We start from the raw sequence: 26,152 nt of genomic DNA, 5'->3' as shown, positions 1-26,152 counted from the left end.
TTTAATATTAAATGCAAGGTTAACTCACCAAATATATTTAATATTAAACGCAAGGTTAACTCACCAAATATATTTAATATTAAATGCAAGGTTAACTCACCAAATATATTTAATATTAAACGCAAGGTTAACTCACCAAATATATTATATATTAAACGCAAGGTTAACTCACCAAATATATTATATATTAAACGCAAGGTTAACTCACCAAATATATTTAATATTAAACTTCATTAACTCAACAAAGATATTACTACTAGCTGAGTCACTGATCAAAAACCGAGTTGCTACACAAATGAACTGTATCCCTGAGAGTGCAAGCATTTAGCATTGTATATATGAACTATGAACACAACACGTGACTATGTGAACACAACATCACTCACACTATGGCTACGTGTGAGTGATGTCGTCTGTCATGTAAAGCTGTTTATTATTTATTTTTTTATTTTTTTTATTATTTTCCTCCACAGACGTGGCCACACAGTTACAATGCTAACCAGCATATATACATTTTCTTCTGTCCTCCATGGACAGGGTTAGAGATGTGTTAAACATATAGTTCAGGGGTTTATTGAACACTCAACCACAGAAGGTGATTCGTGTTATCAGTAGTCGGTCACTTCCATTTTTAGAGGAACTAAGATTGACAAAAAATTACCAGAAGATAACGATATTACCTTATAATTAAGATAATAATATAATTATTACCTTAATTAATTAAGGTAAGTCTACCTTAAGATCTGGGGGGTGACCTTCCCTACTTAGTGGACAGGGAGTGAAAGACTAAAGAGATAATTAAATTAGAGTGTAAAATTTAGAGTATAAATTCTTATATTTCCATTGCTTCCCATTACTACATTCCCATTTGTTAAATCAAGATTGCCTCAAGGTAGTCTTAAGGTATCCTCAACGTAACCTTAAGGTAACATCAAGGTAACCTGAAGGTAATCCCGAAAGTTACATGTTTTGGGTTACCTTTTTGGGTTGGGAGCCGGTCGGCCGAGCGGACAGCACACTGGACTTGTGATCCTGTGGTCCTGGGTTCGATCCCAGGCGCCGGCGAGAAACAATGGGCAGAGTTTCTTTCACCCTATGCCCCTGTTACCTAGCAGTAAAATAGGTACCTGGGTGTTAGTCAGCTGTCACGGGCTGCTTCCTGGGGGTGGAGGCCTGGTCGAGGACCGGGCCGCGGGGACACTAAAGCCCCGAAATCATCTCAAGATAACCTCAAGATAACCAACAATATTACACACTTGATGACCAGACCACACACTAGAAGGTGAAGGGACGACGACGTTTCGGTCCGTCCTAGACCGAAACGTCGTCGTCCCTTCACCTTCTAGTGTGTGGTCTGGTCAACTTACTTTAGCCACGTTATTGTGACTCATCGCCTGCATTACACACTTCACACGATATATAAATAATATTCAAGTACACACAGAAATCACAATAGCGTGATGCATCAAATGAACAAATCCACAAGGGCCGTGACGAGGGTTCGAACTTACGTCCGAGAGGATCCCAGACGCAGGTTCGATTCCTCGTCACGGCCCTTGTGGATTTGTTCATTAATATCCAAGTATAAATTGTTGATTATGTGTTAACTTCTTCAGGTTGAATTCCTCGACGTCTCGCATCTGGGGGATTGTGTACAGAAATGTGATTATGACCTAACTGGGCTATTTCACCCCTTACCCCTCTTCCTCATCCCTTTCCCTCATTCAGTACCCCTCCTTTCCTCTTTTTCTCCCTTCTCTCCTTCCCCTCATTTCTCCTCACCTTTCCAATGCCTTCGCTTTTCCCTCCCTTTCCCCTAGATTTCCCTCCCTGGCCTTGCCCTCGCGTAGTTACCTGTGGACCTTGGCAGCCGGCCTGGCCAGGTCTTCCTTAATTATCTCAGGTGTTGGTCAAGTGAGACGGAGAGTGATGTTTTACCTGGCTGGCTCACCTACCATCCTCCCCCGCACGCCCACACACACGCCCACACACACACACACACACACACACACACACACACACACACACACACACACACACACACACACACACACACACACACACACAACAACACGCAACTATCATGTCCCAAAATGTCCATACATGTGTTAACTATACAGAATACCAACAACAGTAACGGTGTGGCATGAGATGATATTTTAAGAATTAACAAAAACACTGATTTTTAACATTAACATACATACGTACCTGACCATGAACCCACATATGGACTATATAGGGCGCTACATAATAAGGGTCAAAGGCTAGCTGTATGATACTGAACAAACCCACCATATCGCAAGGATGATTTGTCACATAGGTGATTGTGGCCCGTGACCTGCGTTGACGAACTTTCAGAGTATGATGATAATGTCCTCAGGAACACGGGGAGGGGATAAAGTGATTGTAAAGCTCCAGGTAGCTCATGCAGGTGCCTCATACCGGTAGGTGTGACGGATCTAATGACTGGACACCCAGTAATGTTGTGTGTGAGATCATGACCCAGTTCCTGTTCACAGAGTTTGCACCTGTAGTGCTCGCGATTGGGATTTTTTTTTTATTTACACATTTAGGTACATTTGCATTTGTGCAGCTGCCCTAGGCTATATGAAGAGGAGTACTGTGTGTTAAAATGATAGCTACGTGATGCTAAAAGTCCCCATCACACAGGATGGTTAGTCATACAGAGGCATGTGATAAGTAGTCTGCACTGGCAGACTCTGGGTGCATTATTAGGATATCATCATTTTTTCAATATACAGCATGTAAAAATGTCTAGGGGCTGTACCCTCCTGTAACCACGCCAGCGATGTTCGTTTTCTTTGTTATGGTGAAGGGGGAACTAGAGTAAGTAGAGGGCTCTGTATGTGTACTCTCCTGTTTGTGCCTACAGGATCGAGCATTAGCTCTTGTACCCCACCTTCCTTCCCTGCTGGTTGTCTAATGCAACGGCTCCCAATTTATTTAAATATCATATTCTTTTGGGAATATGAATAGCGTCTTCTTCTACAACCTGTTCATATAGTGCGTTCTATGTTAAAATACTATATTATACTAAACGAACATTTGCTACCTCTCTAAGGCTCTTCTGTGTCTCAAGATATCATCTATGCCCTCTTGTCGTATTGGTATTCATCGTGAACATCATCTTTTGTATTGCTATATCAATCTCCCAAAGTATTGTACATGTCTTATAATTTTTCTCCCTCAATGTTAACATAATTCCTCGATATATATTGACCAGACCACACACTAGAAAGTGAAGGGACGACGACGTTTCGGTCCGTCCTGGACCATTCTCAAGTCGCTCCTCGATATATATATTTTTTTTCCTCGCTAACGTCGGCAGTGATGTTAGGACCAGTTCTTTCTGTATTTCTCCATACCCCGTCCGTGGCAATCCTGGGACGAGTCTCGTTGCAGACCTCTATAAAAGCAAGTTTCCTTTTATGTATTTTGCAATGGAGGCTCCACGATGGGGGTGAATACCCTAGAACTGTGTGTGTGTGTGTACTCATCTAGTTATGATTGTGGGGGGGTTGAGCTTCGGCTCTTTGGTCCCGCCTCTCAATCGTCAATCTACTGGTGTATAGATTCCTGAGCTTCTAAGAGCTCCATCATATTTACAATTGAAACTGTGTATGAGGGTATGTATGTGTACTCACCTAGTTGTGCTTGCGGCTCTTTGGTCCTGCCTCTCAACTGTCAATCAACTGGTGTGTGTGTGTGTGTGTGTGTGTGTGTGTGTGTGTGTGTGTGTGTGTGTGTGTGTGTGTGTGTGTGTGTGTGTGAGTGAGTGAGAGTGTGAGCCTTATGTAAAGTGGAAGATCTGTGAGTTTCATCTAAACTATTAATGTTGTGATCTGTCCAAGCACACAAGATTGTTCTTTAGAGAGATGAGAAGGCGTCGTGGAGCCTGAGAGAGGGAGTGAGAGTGAGAGTGGTGCAGGAATGCAGTCATCGTTAAGGGGGGTGTCATGGACTGTCATGACTGCCATGACACGCCAGAACAACCATCCAGTCCTTCGTGGCTTTTCCCATGCGGACGACAAAAGAATATTTGATCCGTCAGTTTGAACAAATCTTTTCCTAAAACACACACACACACACACACACACACACACACACACACACACACACACACACACACACACACACACACACACACACACGCATACAAGGTGTCCAGCTTTCTAGTATTTGGTTTCAGTTTCACTTAGATTGACGTAATATTTAGAAGGAATGATTTATGATTTGTTTAAACGACAGGATGATTCATAGGAATTTGTGTCGAAGGTTAATTACTCACTTTTTGTTATTGGGACAATTGAGTTTTGAAGATTATTTTTGTTAATATTTGTATAAATCATTAGATATAATGCAAACATTGTTTTGATCACATTCAGCCTGGTCGTCAAGATAATACTTATAAATAATAATAATAATAAATAAATGTTTATTCAGGTAAAGTACATACATACAAGAGGTTTTACCAAAATTGATAGATTTATAGATAGAGCTAGTACTTGATGGGGTATATTTCTGTGTATGGGCACCCACATGTGTGTGTGTGTGTGTGTGTGTGTGTGTGCGAGTGTTTATGTCTGTGTACTTGTGTATTTGTGATTGGTGTTTGTGCGTGTTGTGTGCGTACGTGCGCGTGTAAGTTGAACTCACTAACTTGTGCTTTCAGGGTTGAGCAACAGCTCCTCACCCTAACTTCTCCATCTCCTGGTCAGTAAGTGCAATCTTTTATTCCATCCTCTTTCTCGTCTTATTTCCAGACCTCTCTCACTGACTCCCCTGTGTCTCCAGCTTCCCTCCGCGTCCGTCGCTCCTGCCGCTTCTCATTTTGAGCATTACCTCCTTGGCCACCCTAACAATTCCCCTTTAATATCTTGTACGTTGTTATCATATCCCTCTGATTGTCCTTTCCTCCGCCGTGGTGAGTTTGAGCCCGTTCAGCCTCTCACTGTAGAGAGAGGTCAGCTCTGACCTCAGCTCTAGGTCAAGTCTAGTTGTGGGACTGTACTGTCTCTGTGTTTATCTTATGATTTCTCACGTGTGGATTCCATGCCGGTGCTGCATTCTTAAGACTTGGTCATACTAACTGGGCGCAAATCCTTAACTGTAGCCTCTGTTTAACCAACAGTAAAATGTGTACTTGGTTGTAAAAACGATTCTTCGCGGCGGGGATCGTATTCCAGGGATCTGCCCGAAACGCTACGCGTACTAGTGGCTCTACAAGAATGTAACAACTCTTGTATATATCTCAAAAAAATAAATAAATAAACTCACGTTTTATGAAGCGTTCTGAAGGCATTTGTGTTCAGATTCCTGAAGATTACTCATATTTACCAGTCTGGCGTTGGCTTCTGACATTTTTTGTTCATGTGTTCTCTAGGCCAAATATATGAACTTATATACAATCCCAGATCTTTCATTTTCGCTGATTTTGGGAACGGCTTCTCTTGCAGCCCATACTGTCCCCTGAGTTTTCTCTCTCGTTCTTATATCCTCGTTATTTTGTATTTGCCAGGGTCCAAGGATCGCGACTATATCTCTGGCAACTGCTGAAGGGCGTCTCGATCTCCTTGATCGAGTCTCTGGTCTACAAGGAGATCAAGAGAGGAGAATTAGATTTTCGAATCTAATTCTCCTTATGTTTGTATTACCATTAAACAATAATACATGTGACTATTTTCTCTGTCAGGTTGTTGTCATATATCTGGACTAGAATGGGTCCTAATGCCGATCCCAGGAGGGACAAATAGGTAAGTACACACACACACACTCACACACACACACTCACACACACACACACACACACACACACACACACACTCACACACACACACACACTCACACACACACACACACACACACACACACACACACACACACACACACACACACACACACACACACACACACACACACACGTGGACAAAGTGGTTTTCCAGGCCCTATATACAGCGAAGGGGAGACCCACTCTTGAATATACACCCCCAGCATGGAACACTAACCTGAAAAAGGACAAGGAGCAACTATAAAACTGCCAAAGTTATGCAATGAGACTCGTTCCGGTGCTGAGGGGATTGAGCTATGAGGAAAGACTATGAGAGCTGGACATTACCACACTGGAGGAAAGGAGAGTTAGGGGGAAACATAATAACAACATATACGATTCTAATGGAAATTGACAAAGAATAGGCAGCGTTGTTCAGAGCAGTGGAACGAGGGGTCACACATGGAAAGTGGAAAGGTCAATGAATCATACGAACCGCAGAAAGAACTCTTTCTGTGTTCCAGCTGTCAGTCACTGGAACAGGTTAGATACACAAGTCGTTGAAGCTAACTCGCTTCACAATTTTTAAAGTCAATGCTATATTAGCGTGAGAATTGAGTCATTGCATTAATCTAAGAACGTTCGAAAGGCGGGGCCAGGAGCCTAGCTCGACCCTGCAAGCACACCTAGGTGAGTACACACACACACATACACACACACACACACACACAAAAGGCGGGATCCAAGAGTCAATGCTCGATCCTGCAAGCACAAATAGGTGAGTACACACACACACACAGTAGGCTCAGGAATCTGTACACCAGTTGATTGACAGTTGAGAGGCGGGACCAAAGAGCCAAAGCTCAACCCCCGCAAGCACAAATAGGTGAGTACAAATAGGTGAGTACACACACACACACACACACACACACGCACACACACACACACACACACACACACACACACACACACACACACACACACACACACGCACGCATTGCAATGTGTGCGTTAAGTACACATCTTCTGTGACTGAAAGTGCTAACACCGCTACACACTGACCACCGGATATTGCAAGAATTGAGGTGACATGGTGATGTAATTCTTGCACAAGTTCGTGTGCTCGTCAAGCTGGGCTGGCAGGACCCAGCTTTAGCTCCTAAGCCCCCCTTCTTCTCACCTACTGGTCAATAATAGCAATATATTATCCTTCATATTATCAAATTTTATTTTGAAACACTTTCTTGAGTTTTCTTGATCACTCGTTCGTCCTAAAGCACATTTTTCTTCTCATATATTCTTTGGTTTGTAACTTTTACACTGAAGATGTTTTTAATATTTCCACAGTTCATGTGGGTCACGGGTTACCACCCGTGACGTAGTTCAGTGTACGTTGAGCTACGTACGGATGTCGTACGTACGGATGTCCTTACACCGTTGTTATGGTGTCTCCCTGTTCCTGTTAATCCTCCAATACTGTGAGGTCGCGGACCCTCGTCCTTTCACCGTATTAGTCCCCATCAGCTCCGGTAAAAACCTGGTCGTATATTCCTGTTCATTTTCCTGCTTTTTTCCAGGCAAGTGTGTGTGTGTGTGTGTGTGTGTGTGTGTGTGTGTGTGTGTGTGTGTGTGCACTCACCTAAATGTGCTTGAAGGGTGGCGTTGAGAATATTCTCAAATCAATGATTCATTTCTCACACTCTTGTTACATTTGCATTTATAATTCTGCATTAGTTAGCTTCAACGATTTGTACGTCTGACTCTATCCTATTTTGTGATGGCTCTAACACAGACAATGTTCTTTCTGACATCTCGGTGACTCATTTGTATCTCCAGTCTTCCGGTATGACCTCTCGTTCTGTTCTTCTTAGCTGTGAATAGTGTTGCTTTGTCTACTGTGTCAGTTTCCTCCAAGAATCTTATATATTATCGTGTCTTCATCTTGAATGCTGTAAGGTCCAGGGGCCAGATTCACGAAAGCGCTTTCGAACGTGTACATCTTTCCTCAATCTCTGACGGCTTTGTTTACATGTATTAAACAGTTTGCAAGCGCTAAAACTTGCCAATCAAGTGTTGTTAGTGTTATAAACAGCCTCCTGGTGCTTCGGAGCTCATTAACTGTTTAATAATTATAAACAAAGCCGCCAAAGATTGAGAAAAGATGAACAGGTTCGTAAGTGCTTTCGTGAATCTGGCCCCAGTTCTCGAAGCCTTTACTCATAGGTCAAAATTCCAGCCCAAGAAGACGCCTCGTTGCATATCTTAGACCCCTTTTTCCCTTGTTCTTTTCCAGTTGATGGTTCCTCCCTGGGAATGTATGTTGAAGAGTGTCTCGCTTTTGATGTGTATACAGCCCTGAAGTCCCCCTTTGGTCAGCATGTCGCGTGCTGCTGTCCTTCTCCTCATACTGTATTCTTCCGGCATCATGTTTGGGGTTATGTCCTCTCCCAGGTCTTTCTCCTTTTTTGACTGAAGAATCTGTCTTCCCTGCATCGTATACGGCTGTACTGCTCTTTGCACTCCTCCCCAACCACTTGGGATGGACAGTATAGCGACGGTCTCGCTTCCTGCAGGTCGTCGTTCAATTCCCGACCGTGCAAGTGGTTGGGCATCATTCCTTCTCCCCCCCCCTCCCGACCCATCCCAAATCCTTATCCTTACCCCTTCCAGGTGCTATATAGTCGTAATGGCTTGGCGCTTTCTACCGATAGCTCTTCGCACACCTGTTCCAGTCATCATAACCTTGCATTTGAAGCCGTTAAACTCTAACGGCTATTTTTCAGATTACTTTTAGAGTGTATCTAAATCTGTTTGCAATATATCACAATCTATGATGACCAAACCGCACGTCAGAAAATGAAGAAAGGACGACGTTTTGGTTCGTCGTGGGCCGTTATCAAGTAGCGTAAGTCGTGTATCATAATCTATCTCTGAACATCCTCTTCTTATTAATTTTGCATCATCTGCAAACATTGATATGAAGGAGGCAGTTTCCTCTTATCAGGTCGCTGGTCTATATTAGAAACAGGATTGGCCTTTGACCCTCATGCTAGACATAAGACTGGAGACTTGTAGCCAGCGTGTCCTCCACAGTACATGCAGGACTGGAGGCGTGTGATGTGTCCTCCATGCGAGACATAAGACTGGAGACTTGTAGCCAGCGTGTCCTCCACAGTACATGCAGGACTGGAGGCGTGTGATGTGTCCTCCATGCGAGACATAAGACTGGAGACTTGTAGCCAGCGTGTCCTCCACAGTACATGCAGGACTGGAGGCGTGTGATGTGTCCTCCATGCGAGACATAAGACTGGAGACTTGTAGCCAGCGTGTCCTCCACAGTACACACAGGACTGTTGACGTATGATATGTCCTCCATGCGAGACATAAGACTGGAGACTTGTAGCCAGCGTGTCCTCCATGCGAGACATAAGACTGGAGACTGGTAGCCAGCGTGTCCTCCACAGTACACACAGGACTGGTGACGTATGATATGTCCTCCATGCGAGACATAAGACTGGAGACTTGTAGCCAGCGTGTCCTCCATGCGAGACATAAGACTGGAGACTGGTAGCCAGCGTGTCCTCCACAGTACATGCAGGACTGGAGGCGTGTGATGTGTCCTCCATGCGAGACATAAGACTGGAGACTTGTAGCCAGCGTGTCCTCCATGCGAGACATAAGACTGGAAACTGGTAGCCAGCGTGTCCTCCACAGTACACACAGGACTGGAGGCGTGTGAGCAGGAACACGCCATAACTGGAGCGCACGCCCGGGTTGCCGCATGCGGGAGCCTAGCGTGGGTGACATAATACTCACCCTCGCGGAGGAGACGCCAGAAACTCGCGAGATTGTCACACACATCTTTGGCAACAAAGGAAATTTCTTACATTTTTCCACAAGACCTCCAAGGTTATGTAACCTGATGCCCCACTGATCTCCTCCCAGGCGATGGAAAATATTCACAGCCTCTTAGATCCACTTGTAAGAGAATTGTATCTTGCTTAATAAACACTTAAATATGTGTTTACTTATATGTAACTTATGTGTGTTCATCTACGTATGTATTAATTTTGTATATATATTGGAATTTAGTAGGTCACATTACCTCCTGTAAAGACACAGACACACATTCAAGATGCTGTGGTCACCTTGTGTCGTCTTCAGCAGGTTGTGGTCACCTTGTGTCGTCTTCAGCAGGTTGTGGTCACCTTGTGTCGTCTTCAGCAGGTTGTGGTCACCTTGTGTCGTCTTCAGCAGGTTGTGGTCACCTTGTGTCGTCTTCAGCAGGTTGTGGTCACCTTGTGTCGTCTTCAAGAGGTTGTGGTCACCTTGTGTCGTCTTCAAGATGATGTGGTCACCTTGTCTCGTCTTCAGCAGGTTGTGGTCACCTTGTGTCGTCTTCAAGAGGTTGTGGTCACCTTGTGTCGTCTTCAGCAGGTTGTGGTCACCTTGTGTCGTCTTCAGCAGGTTGTGGTCACCTTGTGTCGTCTTCAAGATGCTGTGGTCACCTTGTGTCGTCTTCAGCAGGTTGTGGTCACCTTGTGTCGTCTTCAGCAGGTTGTGGTCACCTTGTGTCGTCTTCAAGATGCTGTGGTCACCTTGTGTCGTCTTCAGGAGGTTGTGGTCACCTTGTGTCGGCTTCAAGAGGTTGTGGTCACCTTGTGTCGTCTTCAAGATGCTGTGGTCACCTTGTGTCGTCTTCAGCAGGTTGTGGTCACCTTGTGTCGTCTTCAGCAGGTTGTGGTCACCTTGTGTCGTCTTCAAGAGGTTGTGGTCACCTTGTGTCGTCTTCAGCAGGTTGTGGTCACCTTGTGTCGTCTTCAGCAGGTTGTGGTCACCTTGTGTCGTCTTCAAGATGCTGTGGTCACCTTGTGTCGTCTTCAGCAGGTTGTGGTCACCTTGTGTCGTCTTCAGCAGGTTGTGGTCACCTTGTGTCGTCTTCAAGATGCTGTGGTCACCTTGTGTCGTCTTCAGGAGGTTGTGGTCACCTTGTGTCGGCTTCAAGAGGTTGTGGTCACCTTGTGTCGTCTTCAAGATGCTGTGGTCACCTTGTGTCGTCTTCAGCAGGTTGTGGTCACCTTGTGTCGTCTTCAGCAGGTTGTGGTCACCTTGTGTCGTCTTCAGCAGGTTGTGGTCACCTTGTGTCGTCTTCAGCAGGTTGTGGTCACCTTGTGTCGTCTTCAAGAGGTTGTGGTCACCTTGTGTCGTCTTCAGGAGGGGCGTGGCTGCCTTGTGTCGTCCTTGGAAAACTGTGGCAGTTTTTGTGTGGTGTGTGAAACTATATTTGTGGTTGGGCAACTTTGCTATTGTAATAAACTGTTCTTAAAACAAATAACTGTGTTGGGGGGGGGGAGAGTTAGGTGGCCGCCTAGTTCCTGTGTCGCCACCAGATGGCGGGGCGGAGAGGCTTCAAGTGGCTGGTCGGAGGTTAAACAAAGCCAGAGGGGAACAAATCCACAAGGGCCGTGACGAGGATTCGAACCTGCGTCCGAGAGCATCCCAGACGCTGCCTTAATCGACTGAGTTAAGGCAGCGTCTGGGATGCTCTCGGACGCAGGTTCGAATCTTCGTCACGGCCCTTGTGGATTTGTTCATTTGATGCATCACGCAATTGTGATTTCTGTGTGTAAGCCAGAGGGTTCCAGTAGGATCTGAAACCTCTACCGGAATGAACATGATGACGTCACACACCTCATCCACATTATATATATAAAACACATAATTAAGGTAATATATATTACTGCAAATATATTACGTTCAAAGGCTGCGTGAACGCGCGACCCATTAATCACTAAGAACTCTATTGATCCGAGCAGGATTCGAACCCCCAGCCGCACAGGATCACTCCTTGGTGTATTGAGTACCATATCATTGGTCTAGTGGTTATATGGTACTCTGTACACCAAGGGGTGATCCTGGGTAGCATGGGTTCGAATCTTGGTTGGTTCAATAGAGTTCTTAGTGATATTTATTTATATATGTCTAACTAACGATTGAAACATACACGTAATCCCACGTCCATTATGTTACCCGGTAATGTGTTCCACAAATCAACAGCCCTGTTTCCAAGCCAGTATTTACCCAGGTCTTTCTTAAATCTAAACTTAGCCAATTTATATCCATTGTTTCGTGTTCTATTTTATGTTATATTTAATTCCTTAATAATATACCCCTTGATATGCGCATTCATCCACTTGTATACTTTAGACATGTCACGCTAACTCTTCGCCTTTCTAGAGAATATAAATAAGTTTTTTCAGTCTCTGTTCATATGGAAGGTTTCTAATATGTTGGATTAACTTTGTCATCCTAGGCTGGGCGCGTTCTATTGAATTTATGTCCATTCTGTAGTATAACGACCAAAACTGAACTGTATAATCTAAGTCGGAGCTAATAAGAGCAAGATATAGCTGAAGAATAACACCACGTGTTTGCCTCTAGAAATATATTCCAGTGTTCTGTTTGCCTTATTTCGAACATTTATGCATTTATTTTTCCCCTTTAAATTCCTATTAATCATGACCCCGCCCCTGATTTTTTTTCGAAACCAGACTTGGCAATTTGAGTACCATCTAGGTCAGTGGATCTCAGAGTCCCAGGTCTCATACCTCCTCTTGCGATCCCACGGTTCCCCTGAGTACATTCTTTCCTAGTATGGAGTTCCTTCCCTTACTGACATTCCTCCCCAATTCCTCCTCTGGTTAAAATCCCTCGACAAAGATATTATATACCTCCTTTTGTGAGCCAAGTGTCTCCCATTTGAGAGTCACTGATCTAGCTTATATCTTGACACTCTGTCATCATTACCTAACCTCTGAACCCTACATTTGTCAACATTAAACGGCAATTGCTAATCTGTCGACCATTTCTAAAGCCTATCTAGATCGTCTTGAAGTGATTTTGAGTCTTCTGAATTTATTTCCCGTCCAATTTGCGTATCGTCTGCAAGATTACTGATTGCTGCTTAAGTAATCCTGAATCTAAATCGTTAATATATATAGCAAACAAGAGAGGTCCCAGGACAGCGCCTTGGGGTACGCATTTTTAAAACGGTTTCCCAAACTGACTTTAACTCCAATTACACATACTATTTGTTTCTCCTTGATATAACTCTACCGTTATCCAATTTAAGATAGCACCCCCAATACCGCGAACCTCTATTTATCTAAGCAGGCTTTCGTATGGCACCGTATCAACGACTTTGATAAAAGTCAAGGTACACAACGTCACAATCCTTTCCACTATCAACTGCCTCAAATATGCTGGAGTAGAATGAAGGCAAAATTGTCAGACCTGAACATACCTGAACACGTACAATGGTCTATTAAAGACAGGGTCTACTCAGTATATACTTAATAAACCATCTTTATAACCGTAAGCATGATAGATCAGACTCATTACTGAGAATTCAATTAAAGTGGGTCTCAGCCACTTAAATCTGGCATATTACGCTACTTATTTCGGCTTGAGTTAGGTATACCACACTATTGAGCCAACATTGTATAAAACACTGCCTGAGAAGTGCTCCATCACTATGGTACTCTGCCCTGTATACCTTGACCTAAAACTCTAACACGGGGTTTTCCAAACGTAAATAAGCGAGGTGGTGCCCCAAGCAGTCGTGTGGCAAGCTCTCACACTATCTACCTAGGAATGGTAGTGTGTGTGTGTGTGTGGCAATATATCACACAAACGCTGATGGTCAGCCTGGCACTGATTACCTGTAGCCCCTATCTCCTCTCTCCCTTCCCTTTCCCTTCCCCTCTCCTCCCTTCACCCCTTTCCCACTGAGGAAAACACCTGCTCTTCCCCAACAACCCTCGGGCTGGGACCATGGTAAACACACTGTAAATATATACATTGCGCATGTAAAGTGGTGGAGACAAATGACCGTCGTCACCTTTGATGAGAGACTTGTCGCTCTTGTTAGCAAGTTCAGCGCCTTCATCACTCTTCCACAACTCGTCCTAAGCTTTACGCTACTGATTATTTTTCCCTCCGGAACATGACCCTATCCGTCGGTGTACAGTTGGAACACGACCCTATCCGTCGGTGTACAGTTGGAACACGACCCTATCCGTCGGTGTACAGTTGGAACACGACCCTATCCGTCGGTGTACAGTTGGAACACGACCCTATCCGTCGGTGTACAGTTGGAACACGACCCTATCCGTCGGTGTACAGTTGGAACACGACCCTATCCGTCGGTGTACAGTTGGAACACGACCCTATCCGTCGGTGTACAGTTGGAACACGACCCTATCCGTCGGTGTACAGTTGGAACACGACCCTATCCGTCGGTGTACAGTTGGAACACGACCCTATCCGTCGGTGTACAGTTGGAACACGACCCTATCCGTCGGTGTACAGTTGGAACACGACCCTATCCGTCGGTGTACAGTTGGAACACGACCCTATCCGTCGGTGTACAGTTGGAACACGACCCTATCCGTCGGTGTACAGTTGGAACACGACCCTATCCGTCGGTGTACAGTTGGAACACGACCCTATCCGTCGGTGTACAGTTGGAACACGACCCTATCCGTCGGTGTACAGTTGGAACACGACCCTATCCGTCGGTGTACAGTTGGAACACGACCCTATCCGTCGGTGTACAGTTGGAACACGACCCTATCCGTTGGTGTACAGTTGGAACACGACCCTATCCGTCGGTGTACAGTTGGAACACGACCCTATCCGTCGGTGTACAGTTGGAACACGACCCTATCCGTCGGTGTACAGTTGGAACACGACCCTATCCGTCGGTGTACAGTTGGAACACGACCCTATCCGTCGGTGTACAGTTGGAACACGACCCTATCCGTCGGTGTACAGTTGGAACACGACCCTATCCGTCGGTGTACAGTTGGAACATGACCGTATCCGTTAAGGATTGGTGTCCCGTTGGCTCCTCCGGCCTTCGCTCCATTCCCGCCCGAAATCGGTCAAGAAGTGTGGGGCGAGCCACTGTATCTAACTCTCACTCATTCTCTCACTTTCACACACACACACACGCACACACACACACACACACACACACACACACACACACACACACACACACACACACACACACACACACACACACACACACACACACACACACACACTCAAACATCCGGTGGCAGAGGACTAGGATTTAGAGCATGTTTGGTGTGAGTCCACATTGCTCCACCACCTCTGTGTATACAGTGTGGCTGTGGGTGTTAGGGCTCCCTCTGGGCCCAGTTATGGTGCGGCACAATAAAGTGGGCTACAGGGAGGGCTGTGGGCATGATTGTTTGTGTGTGTACTCAACTACATGTGCTTGCATAATCAAGTGTTAGCTCATGGGCCCCGCCTGTACGTTGGCGGTCGCCATTTGGAATGTCTCCAGGTTCATTTCCTTTCTATCATACCTTAAATAAATCTTGAAAACCATATGTGGCTCCTTACTGACCTCCCTTCGTCTATCCTCTCTTTGGCTACCTCTTTTTAACCATTTTCCATCCATCAATCTATCCTCCACCCCTTCCCTTCATCATCCCAACTATCCCCCCTAGAAATCTAACGCTACGTGCAAGGGTTCATTATGGATTATGTCGGTGAACATTGCGTGCAACTCGAAGTCACTTCGTCATGTTTATTTTAGAATTCTTGTTTGCCACTTGCATTCACCAAGTCTGCAATACAACGATACAACTTCGGGATATTAACAAGGATGACCTGCAGGAATGAAAACGATGGGTTCGATTCCCCGGCGGCCCTCGCTCGCTGGCATGTAAATGATGCACTTTCGTGCGACCGAATTCTCAAGCCTTGCGTCATCTTTGTAGAGTAAGCGACCACAACACAGTAGGGGTCTTCCTCTCCACTCCCGCGCATGCGTCGTGGGGCAGCTGGACCAGCACTTGAGGATGACTCAACGAGTGGACTCGTGTTCCGTTGTTGGTTCATAAGGACTCGTGGCCTTGATGGACCCTCAGTCCTGGACCACTGGACTGAGGGACCACTCCTGGACCACTGGACCACCACCATGAGAGACCACTCCATGTGGAGGGGAAGATTGAGGGTCCTCCACTCCCCAGGGGTGGAGGACTTGCTCCACGGTCTCCAGAGTTACCTCATTTTATGGCTCATGCATATATCACAACTGCCACCGTCATCATCTACTAGCACTATCACCACTACTACAATCATCACCGCCACCATCATCATCTCCCATCACCATCACCACTACAGCCACTATCACCACCACCAATAACATTGGCAGAATAAGCAAGGCAACACTCATAAAAACTGCTCAATCAACTCAAATTGATGTCTAACGAATTGATGTTCTATTATCCCACCACATCAGTACCACTGTGAGCAGTGTACAGGTTAAGACCTGTAGTGGACACGTCTGGCTCAAGGTATTTACACGGTTTAAACCTGACCAGCCCTACATAACACCCCCGACCTCAAAAATGTTTCGTCAGCTTGGATTCGAGAAAATTAATTGCTGAAATGATCTGTAAAGTATCCGGAAATACTGAGGAACAAAGAATAGACATCAAATGTAATTATTAAACCCTGAATGAGTCTGAACAATAGTAATGCGTTGCCACAAATACTCGTTAGCCTTGCTACTCAGACAAAAACAGTTAAACTGAACGCTTCGCCCAACTATTCCATCACACATTAATAAAATTAACGCGCATCTCGCCTCAAAACTGCGTTCGCAAAACACACACACACACACAAGTGGGAAGAAAACGGGAGCTTAAACAGTATAGTGATGCTAAATGCTAAATTCTATATTTAATGGCTAACTAAAGTTAAATATGGAGATCCGTACCAGGTGTCCAAGGTCCATCAGGTGACGTGTGGCACCTCTCACGTGGGTCACCACCACAACACGAGTCCTTCATGACGACACACGGGACACTTGTCTAAATTATTATTTCCTAGTACTACAGAACGAGAAGTAAACTGCTGACTTCAAGATCCTAGAGAACAACTTCTCTAAGTAGGAGACCAGCCGCTGGTGCCCAAGTGCTCAGAACATCTACTTACACATTGCGGTCACAAGGGGCCATTTCCCCTGTCCGTTGCCTGAATGTTGTGCAGCTTGGGAGCTTGAGGTGAGCATGACAGCTTGAGGGTGAACATGACACCTGAAGTTGAGCGTGACAGCTTAAGGTTACCCGCGAGAGTGGTGGCTGAGGTGTCGCGTGACACTACTGCGTTCCGGTAGACGTAAGAGAGATCTACGGGCTCACCATAGCCCGTGCTACTTGGAACTTTTTGTTCCAGGTAGCGAATCTTTAACAACAACAACAACGTTAGACGTAGAAATCAGTCTCTCCTCCGTGTTCTCGTGTCTCTAGGCCAAAAGGAGCCCTCATGAATATTATGACGTCATAGTGACGTCACACCTACACAAAAACAATTGTTTGCTATCTCATACGATCATTAAGTTCGGATAGGTGCGTTCCAAACGTCCCTACGACGTACACATTACCTTTCTCGGATCTTAAACCCTACTCTTCCAGGGTTGCGCACTAGTGCTTGTGAGCGAGAATGCGCATGCGCTTCACGTGTATATTATACATGAGTCCATTTAATTCCAGTTTAGAGTCGCTAGCTGTGATGTGAAGGTGGTGCGGGGATATGAGGGGCAGCTGAGGGTGGTGGGGGATATGAGGGTCAGCTGAGGGTGGTGGGGGAACATGAGGGGCAGCTGAGGGTGGTGGGGGAACATGAGGGGACAGCTGAGGGTGGTGGGGAACATGAGGGGACAGCTGAGGGTGGTGGGGAACATGAGGGGCAGCTGAGGGTGGTGGGGGAACATGAGGGGACAGCTGAGGGTGGTGGGGAACATGAGGGGACAGCTGAGGGTGGTGGGGAACATGAGGGGACAGCTGAGGATGGTGGGGAACATGAGGGGACAGCTGAGGGTGGTGGGGAACATGAGGGGACAGCTGAGGGTGGTGGGGAACATGAGGGGACAGCTGAGGATGGTGGGGAACATGAGGGGACAGCTGAGGGTGGTGGGGGAACATGAGGGGACAGCTGAGGGTGGTGGGGGAACATGAGGGGCAGCTGAGGGTGGTGGGGGAACATGAGGGGACAGCTGAGGATGGTGGGGAACATGAGGGGCAGCTGAGGGTGGTGGGGGAACATGAGGGGACAGCTGAGGGTGAAGACAAATAAATAGAAGGTGATGAATAACAAGAAAAACAAGAATAAGATTGAGAAGAGGAAACAGAAATACAATGAAAAGAAAACTGTGAAAAGAAGAAGAAACACAATGAAGAAAAGAATAACAAAACAATGAATAGTAAAAGACGATTAATAAAAAAGATGCAAAAAGAAGAAGCCACAGTGAAGAGAAGAAGAACAAGAGGCAACAAAGAGTGTGAGTCTCTCTCTCTCTCTCTCTCTCTCTCTCTCTCTCTCTCTCTCCCCCTCTCTCTCTCTCTCTCTCTCTCTCTCTCTCTCTCTCTCTCTCTCTCTCTCTCTCTCTCTCTCTCTCTCTCTCTCTCTCTCTCTCTCTCTCTTTCTCTCTCTCTCTCTCTCTCTCTCTCTCTCTCTCTCTCTCTCTCTCTCTCACTCTCTCTCTCTCTCTCTCTCTCTCTCTCTCTCTCTTTCTCTCTTTCTTTCTCTCTCTCTCTCTCTCTCTCTCTCTCTCTCTCTCTCTCTCTCTCTCTCTCTCTCTCTCTCTCTCTCTCTCTCTCTCTCTCTCTCTCTCTCTTTCTCTCTTTCTCTCTCTCTCTCTCTCTCTCTCTCTCTCTCTCTCTCTCTCTCTCTCTCTCTCTCTCTCTCTCTCTCTGCCAGATTATTAGGTGGCCAACACCTCACACACACACACACACACACACACACACACACACACACACACACACACACACACACACACTATATATATATATATATATATATATATATATATATATATATATATATATATATATATATATATATATAAGATTACATAAATAATGTATAGAAAACGTAACATAATAAAAACCAGGACCAACTATCTCAAACAGGTCATACACATTCACGAAATTAATTATACGTAGAACAAAAAAATAGACATAATTTTTATGTTGGGATTTAGTCCTCGGACCAGATACTGAAACCGGTTAGATTAGTCAGTTAAGCGTCGTGTTTACCCTAGAGCACAAGCCGCCAATCATTTTACATCCAGGTTCCAAGTGGAACCTGGATTGGATACCCAACAGCATCCAAGTGGATACTGTTGGGTATCCAATCGTTCCAATCTGCACAGGATTCGACCACGATTCGACTGGCTTGCGAGGCGAGTGTCCCAGCCACTATACTCCACTGCACGGTATAAATGCCATATAGGACCAAGGTAAGGTAATTATAAGGAGAAAGCACTAAGCCATTACCACTATATAGCACTTGGAAGGGATTTGAGGATAGGGAGTTAGGATAGGACTGAGGAGAGGAATGGTGCCCAACCACTTGGACAGTCGGGGATTAAACGCCGACCTGCAAGAAGCTCTACCGTCCAGTCCAAGTGTTTTATTATTATTATTATTATTATTTTCCCCCTTTACTTTATTACCAGTTGGGCTTTAAATCTGCCTGCGGGTCAACTCATTGCATTAATGAGAACCAGTTTTTGGTGGTGGTGACACAAGCGTGAGGGGGGGGGGGGCAGGCGCCGCCCCACCCCCCTAAACCCCCATCCCCACCCCCACCCCTAAAGCCCCACCCCCCTAAACCCCCACCCCCACCCATAAACCCCCACCCCCACCCCTAAACCCCCACCCTCACCATCATTAACTCATTACAATGCCCACATTACTTATAACATTAACAATATTCAGTTGTTTGGTAAGAATTGTGGAATAGTGTGAGTGGGTGTTTAAGGTCAGTGTACATGGTAGGTGTGGGGGTGTGTGTACATGGTTGGTGTGTGTGTGTGTGTGTTTACATGGTTGGGGTAAGGGGTGGGTGTAGCGTTCATGGTAGGGGGTGGGGTTGTGTACATACTTAGGGAGTAGATTGTACACATGGGTAGGGGGGAGGGGGGGGAGGCAGCTGGTGCACACAGGTTGGTGTACACAATGAGTGTACAGGAGGAAGGGTCAGTAAAAGTAGTACACAAGGGGATCAAGGCCGGGCTGCCCAGATGATCCAATGACTCCACTTTTTACCCGCAGCTCCTGGGCGTGGCGCTGGTCAGAGACCCTCGCTCAAAGCTTAAGGCTGATCACAGCCTCCAGCTCCAGCTCCATTTCCAGCCTCTGACACAGAAGCAGCCTCAGGCTTCGGGACAAGTGTGTGTATGTTGCCGAAGGAAGAAGTGTTCCGTTCAGGCACTGATGGTGCAGTTGCGCAGTTCACAGTATTGGTAGAACTCAGTCTTCGGTTGAGCGCAGTACAGTCAGTAACTGCGCAGTACCTTCCTGCACATTGTTGTTGTTTTAGATTCAGCTACTCAGAACAAAAAGTTCCAAGGTAGCACGGGCTATGGTGAGCCCTTAGTGGACTTACCTGGCACAGGAGCGGGGCTGTATGTGATATGCTGCACAGTGGGAAGGTTCTCAAATATTCCGGGTCTGTAGGTGGCCTTGGAAGATTCTCAAGCCCTTGTCTGCAGAGGACCTAAGAATGTTCTCCGACAGGTCGACAGGACGTGACTGTGAGAGGGTGAGATCTCAGAGTGGCGAGATGTCACCCTGTGGGAGTCCACAGGGTTCAGTACTTGACCTGTCTTGTTCCTGATTCTGTATATGTAAATGATCTTCCAGAGGGAATAAATTTATTCCTCTCGATGTTTGTTAGTGGCGTAAATATTATGTGGAGGATTGAAACTGAAGAAGAGAGAGCAGGAAACTACAAAATAACCCGGATAAACTAAAAAAATGGTCTAACAAATGTTTACTAGAAGTTAACTAAAGTGAATGCAAAGTAACAAAATGTAGTGTAGTAAACATGAGACCGGACACAAGATAGCACATTTCAGATGAAATCCTTCAAGAATTAGGCAGAAAGAATGACCTGGGGATTGATAACACACCGCACCAATCTCCCGAAGCCCGCATCAAACTTATATTAGCACCTGCGTTGGACAATATATAAAAACTGTCTATAGAAATCTGAGTATAAGACTTATTCATGACTCTTATGTGCCACATACGTGAGACCATTCCAGCATTATACAGCGCCAGCGTGGAATCATTACCAAGCTGAAGGAAGTTGAGGTATGCCACCGGATTAGTCCCAGAATTAAAAGATATGAGTTTCGACGAAAAGCTAAACGAATTAAACCTCACGACACTAAAAGCCAACAGTTGGGGAAAACATGATTACAAATAGCAAAATGATCATGACAATTGATAGGGCAGACGAGAGCAGATAATTTAACTTGCCTGATACTCGAATTAGAGTTTCCAAATGAGCCAAAGATATTATAAAAACTTATAATCATTATCAGTGGCGACGAGACAGAATACAGTGAGAAGTGAAGTGGTGAAGGAAAGCAACATACACAGTTTAAAGTGTAGATATTATATAGAGACCAATAGACTGAGGAATATGTTCACTAGATTATTAAAAGTCGACAGGCGGAACCAAAAAACCGAAGTTGAACTCCCGTAATTACAATTTGGTGAGTACACAGACTCACAGACGCCCAGGTTAACTCAGAGACTCGCCGACACACTCACAGACCCCCAGACTAACTCACAGACTCACCGACACACTCACAGACGTCCAGACTAACTCACAGACTCACCGACACACAAGAGCCAGTGCTGGGAGCTTCCATGATACCTTAACTCCATAAAGTCAAGGCCACCAGTGCATAAGCTACTGTATGATTATGGGTAGAGGCCGCCGTGTTGAGGTTTGACTCATGGGGGGTAAAGGTCAGACCACTGGAGTACAAGGCACTGGGGTTGCCCGTGGCCTGTGTGCCCGTGGTCCTGGTCTGTGCCCGTGGTCCTGGTCTGTGCCCGTGGTCCTGGTCTGTGCCCGTGGTCCTGATCTGTGCCCGTGGTCCTGGCACAGACCAGGACCACGGCCACACAGGCCACTAGTACCTGAACTGGCGTCTGAACAAAGGGGTAAAGACGAGGACCATAGCCTACAGATATAGACCACTAGTACCTGAACCGAAATCTGAACCACAGTGTACAGGACGGATCAACGCCATCGGCGGTTGAGTTTTGGGTCAAAGCTGGAGGTTTTAATGCTGATAAAGCCATCCATATTGAAAGTAAAAGCAAAAGCAAGCTACCGGATGAACAATACAGAGTTGAAAGTTAGTAAAGAAAGAGACGTGGAAGTGAAAGTGAGAGTTACTAATGACCTGAAGGTACATAAGCAGTGCCGTAAGACTTGAGAAAAGCTAATCCGCTAATCCAATAGAGTAATGGATATTGAAATAAGTTTATTGAGGTATACACACAAAGGGATGAGGCAGCTCAAAGTTATTCTCACCCCGTTCAGTATCACGAGTTTATTGTTTGTGATGTGTCTATATATATATATATATATATATATATATATATATATATATATATATATATATATATATATATATATATATATATATATATATATATATATAATATATATAATCAAATCACCGAACATTTTGAGTGGTAAACATATACATTTCTAATAGTGTATTAGGTTCCATCAGACGATGATTCGAACCTGCGTCCGGGAGCCTGTCGTAGCTCAGTCGATTCCTTCAGACGATCTTTGGACTTACGACCAGACAAGGTCATCCTCGACCTGTACACTTCACTAGTACCTCTTATACAGGGCTCTTGTATACAAATGTAGTCAGTATACACTTATACCGTGTATGCTGACCCTCCTTGACCTAGACATAACCCTCAGACCCTCCCTGACCTACACATGTTCTGTACGTATTTGATGTATGTTGTATTGTGTATTAATACATGTGTTGTTTCATACATTCATACAACTGAGTGGCTCGTGTTGTTCCGTATATCTTAGTTACCTGTACTTGATGAAGTGTTCACTATTGTAGCGTTTAATGCAGTAATGTAACTGTGGGGTTTGGGCCAGGCATCATTTACTCGTCCTCTTACGAAACCTGTAGATCTTTCCTCGATCTTGGCGGCTTTGTGTTTATTAAACAGTACACAAACAACTGATACTTAGTAAGGAATATTATTGCTAGGGACAATCTTGTAACGCTTCGGAAGACAGGCGATTTATATTATATTCAAACCCGATATTGATTGAAGAAAGATGTAGAGGTTTCGTTAGTGAATACTAAGTGATCGATGAGACCTGATGTGTATTTAGCTATTAGTGGCATTAGTTTGTAAAGGTGAAGCTGAGGCGTGAAGCTGAGGCGTGAAGCTGAGACGTGAAGCTGAGACGTGAAGCTGAGATGTGAAGCTGAGACGTGAAGCTGAGACGTGAAGCTGAGACCTGAAGCTGAGACGTGAAGCTGAGACGTGAAGCTGAGACGTTAAGCTGAGACGTGAAGCTGAGACGTGAAGCTGAGGCGTGAAGCTGAGACGTGAAGCTGAGACCTGAAGCTGAGACCTGAAGCTGAGACGTGAAGCTGAGACGTGAAGCTGACACGTGAAGCTGAGGCGTGAAGCTTGGCCTGTCTCAGTGGTCAGGCCAAGTGAGCTTTAATCAAGTTTCCTTCAAAATATCCTCCTTTCACTTAAGTGCCCGGACGCCAAGGTCTTTACACTATCGTACCATAACTTACTATCGCCTCAGGGCAGGGAGCCATCTTCCCAGCACATCATCTATGCCAAAATCATTCGGACCATTCTAATCACGTCTAATGTGTCAATATATTGCGATAGTTTGTAGTGATGAACATCAGTTGTCTAACACGTTTTAGAGTGAGCGTTCGTAAGGGTCATTTTATCTCTTGCTTTCACTTTTCTCCGTAACGGAGCGGAAATTATCGTACTGTGCACCTCGCTACGGGTCCAGAGATTTCAGATTTATTCCATAATACATCGGTCGTCCATAATGTCTGAGTTTATCAGTACGTCTGTGTTTATTCCTGAATGTTTGACTCTGTAATTAAAGATGTCATTGAGCGGTGGTCATGGGAACACGTTAAAGTTTGGCTAGTGTGGAGATTACATTTTCCGGTATTTAATCATTAATCATTGCTGATTATATTTTCGTAATTATTCATCCAAGAGCCTGTCTGTCTGTCTCTCTGTCTCTGTCTCTCTCTCTCTCTCTCTCTCTCTCTCTCTCTCTCTCTCTCTCTCTCTCTCTCTCTCTCTCTTCCTAGCTATTTTCATACCACATTCTTTGTGTTTCCATTCGATATTTACTTCATATATATATATTATATATATATATATATATATATATATATATATATATATATATATATATATATATATATATGTCGTACCTAGTAGCCAGAACTCACTTCTCAGCCTACTATGCAAGGCCCGATTTGCCTAATAAGCCAAGTTTTCATGAATTAATGTTTTTTCGACTACCTAACCTACCTAACCTAACCTAACCTAACTTTTTCGGCCACCTAACCTAACCTAACCTATAGAGATAGGTTAGGTTAGGTTAGGTAGGGTTGGTTAGGTTCGGTCATATATCTACGTTAATTTTTACTCCAATAAAAAAAATTGACCTCATACATAATGAAATGGGTAGCTTTATCAATTCATAAGAAAAAAATTAGAGAAAATATATTAATTCATTAAAACTTGGCTTATTAGGCAAATCGGGCCTTGCACAGTAGGCTGAGAAGTGAGTTCTGGCTACTAGGTACGACATATATATATATATATATATATATATATATATATATATATATATATATATATATATATATATATATATATATATATATATATATTATTTATTCCCTTCTGAAGATGTATTATTAAATACGAAAGTACTTAAGGAAATTCCTGTTTCAATTCTTCCTCCGTGGTCTGACACTGTCACATTTTTCATCACGTGTTAAATTTTCGTGATTTACACACATATTATACATTGATTTATTTCCATTATCTTGTATGAGGTGGAGGAAGGTGGAGGTGGCGTCTCCAAGCCCGAGGTCCTACACAAACACGCCCTTTTCCTTTGACCCGTCAACCTGTCACACAACTTTCAATTCTCCCGGAATCTCCGTCCCAGAGTATCTACGTCCCAGAGTATCTCCGTCCCAGAGTATCTACGTCCCAGAGTATCTCCGTCCCAGAGTATCTACGTCCCAGAGTATATGCCTAAGCTGAGGCCCTGACGAGGCGAGACTGTCCACGCCTCACACACGGCCCATTCTACCTGAATTTACCTGAGGGCGACCATTTCTAATGTCCTCCTCGATGGGGGGACAGACTTGGCAATCGTCAAGTCTGTCAAGTCTGACAAGTCTTGGCAATCGTCAAATCCCCACCATGCACTCCGGTCGTAATCTAGGTGTTCTATTTCCAACATGAAACCCTCATTTTAGGCTTCAGTTGGAAGCCTCAGGATCCTGTATAGGATTCAGTTCAATCCCAGGTTGCATTGCATTTACCATGTCATGGTGTAGTGGTGTAAGGCGTGTGCTTGGCAGTACCCAGAGCATGGGTTCGAATCCTCCTTATGGTTCTTGCGGATTTTCTCGTTATAAATATTATTGTTACTGGTGGTAGAAACAGTAGTAGATGCAGTAGAGTTCGTCATGGTAGTAGATGCAGTAGGGTTCGTCATGGTAGTAGATGCAGTAGGGTTCGTCATGGTAGTAGATGCAGTAGGGTTCGTCATGGTAGTAGATGCAGTAGAGTTCGTCATGGTAGTAGATGCAGTAGAGTTCGTCATGGTAGTAGATGCAGTAGGGTTCGTCATGGTAGTAGATGCAGTAGAGTTCGTCATGGTAGTAGATGCAGTAGAATTCGTCATGGTAGTATATGAAGTAGTGTTCGTCATGGTAGTAGATGCAGTAGAGTTCGTCATGGTAGTAGATGCAGTAGAGTTCGTCATGGTAGTAGATGCAGTAAAGTTCGTCATGGTAGTAGATGCAGTAGAGTTCGTCATGGTAGTAGATGCAGTAGAATTCGTCATGGTAGTAGATGCAGTAGAATTCGTCATGGTAGTAGATGCAGTAGAGTTCGTCATGGTAGTAGATGCAGTAGAGTTCGTCATGGTAGTAGATGCAGTAGAGTTCGTCATGGTAGTAGATGCAGTAGAGTTCGTCATGGTAGTAGATGCAGTAGAATTCGTCATGGTAGTAGATGCAGTAGAGTTCGTCATGGTAGTAGATGTACAATTTGTCTCGTCTGAAATGTTCAACAATGTGGTATCAATAAAAAAAACTACACGTGTTCAATAATGAATGCGTGCAAGAGCTGGCTCACACAAATGTTAACCTGCGGTCACCTTTAACAT

The 26,152-nt window shown here is 44.8% G+C and overlaps 1 protein-coding gene across 1 annotated transcript in view; it reads right to left on the bottom strand.

The window, feature by feature from the left end:
• LOC123744940 (mucin-2) overlaps positions 1 to 26,152 on the bottom strand; it is a 77,151-nt gene that overhangs the window by 23,372 nt on the left and 27,627 nt on the right. The window lies entirely within an intron of this gene.

The sequence above is a fragment of the Procambarus clarkii genome, chromosome 57 (genome assembly GCF_040958095.1).
Source record: "Procambarus clarkii isolate CNS0578487 chromosome 57, FALCON_Pclarkii_2.0, whole genome shotgun sequence".
Taxonomy (NCBI): domain Eukaryota; kingdom Metazoa; phylum Arthropoda; class Malacostraca; order Decapoda; family Cambaridae; genus Procambarus; species Procambarus clarkii.
This window is presented reverse-complemented; position numbering and strand designations above follow the sequence as displayed.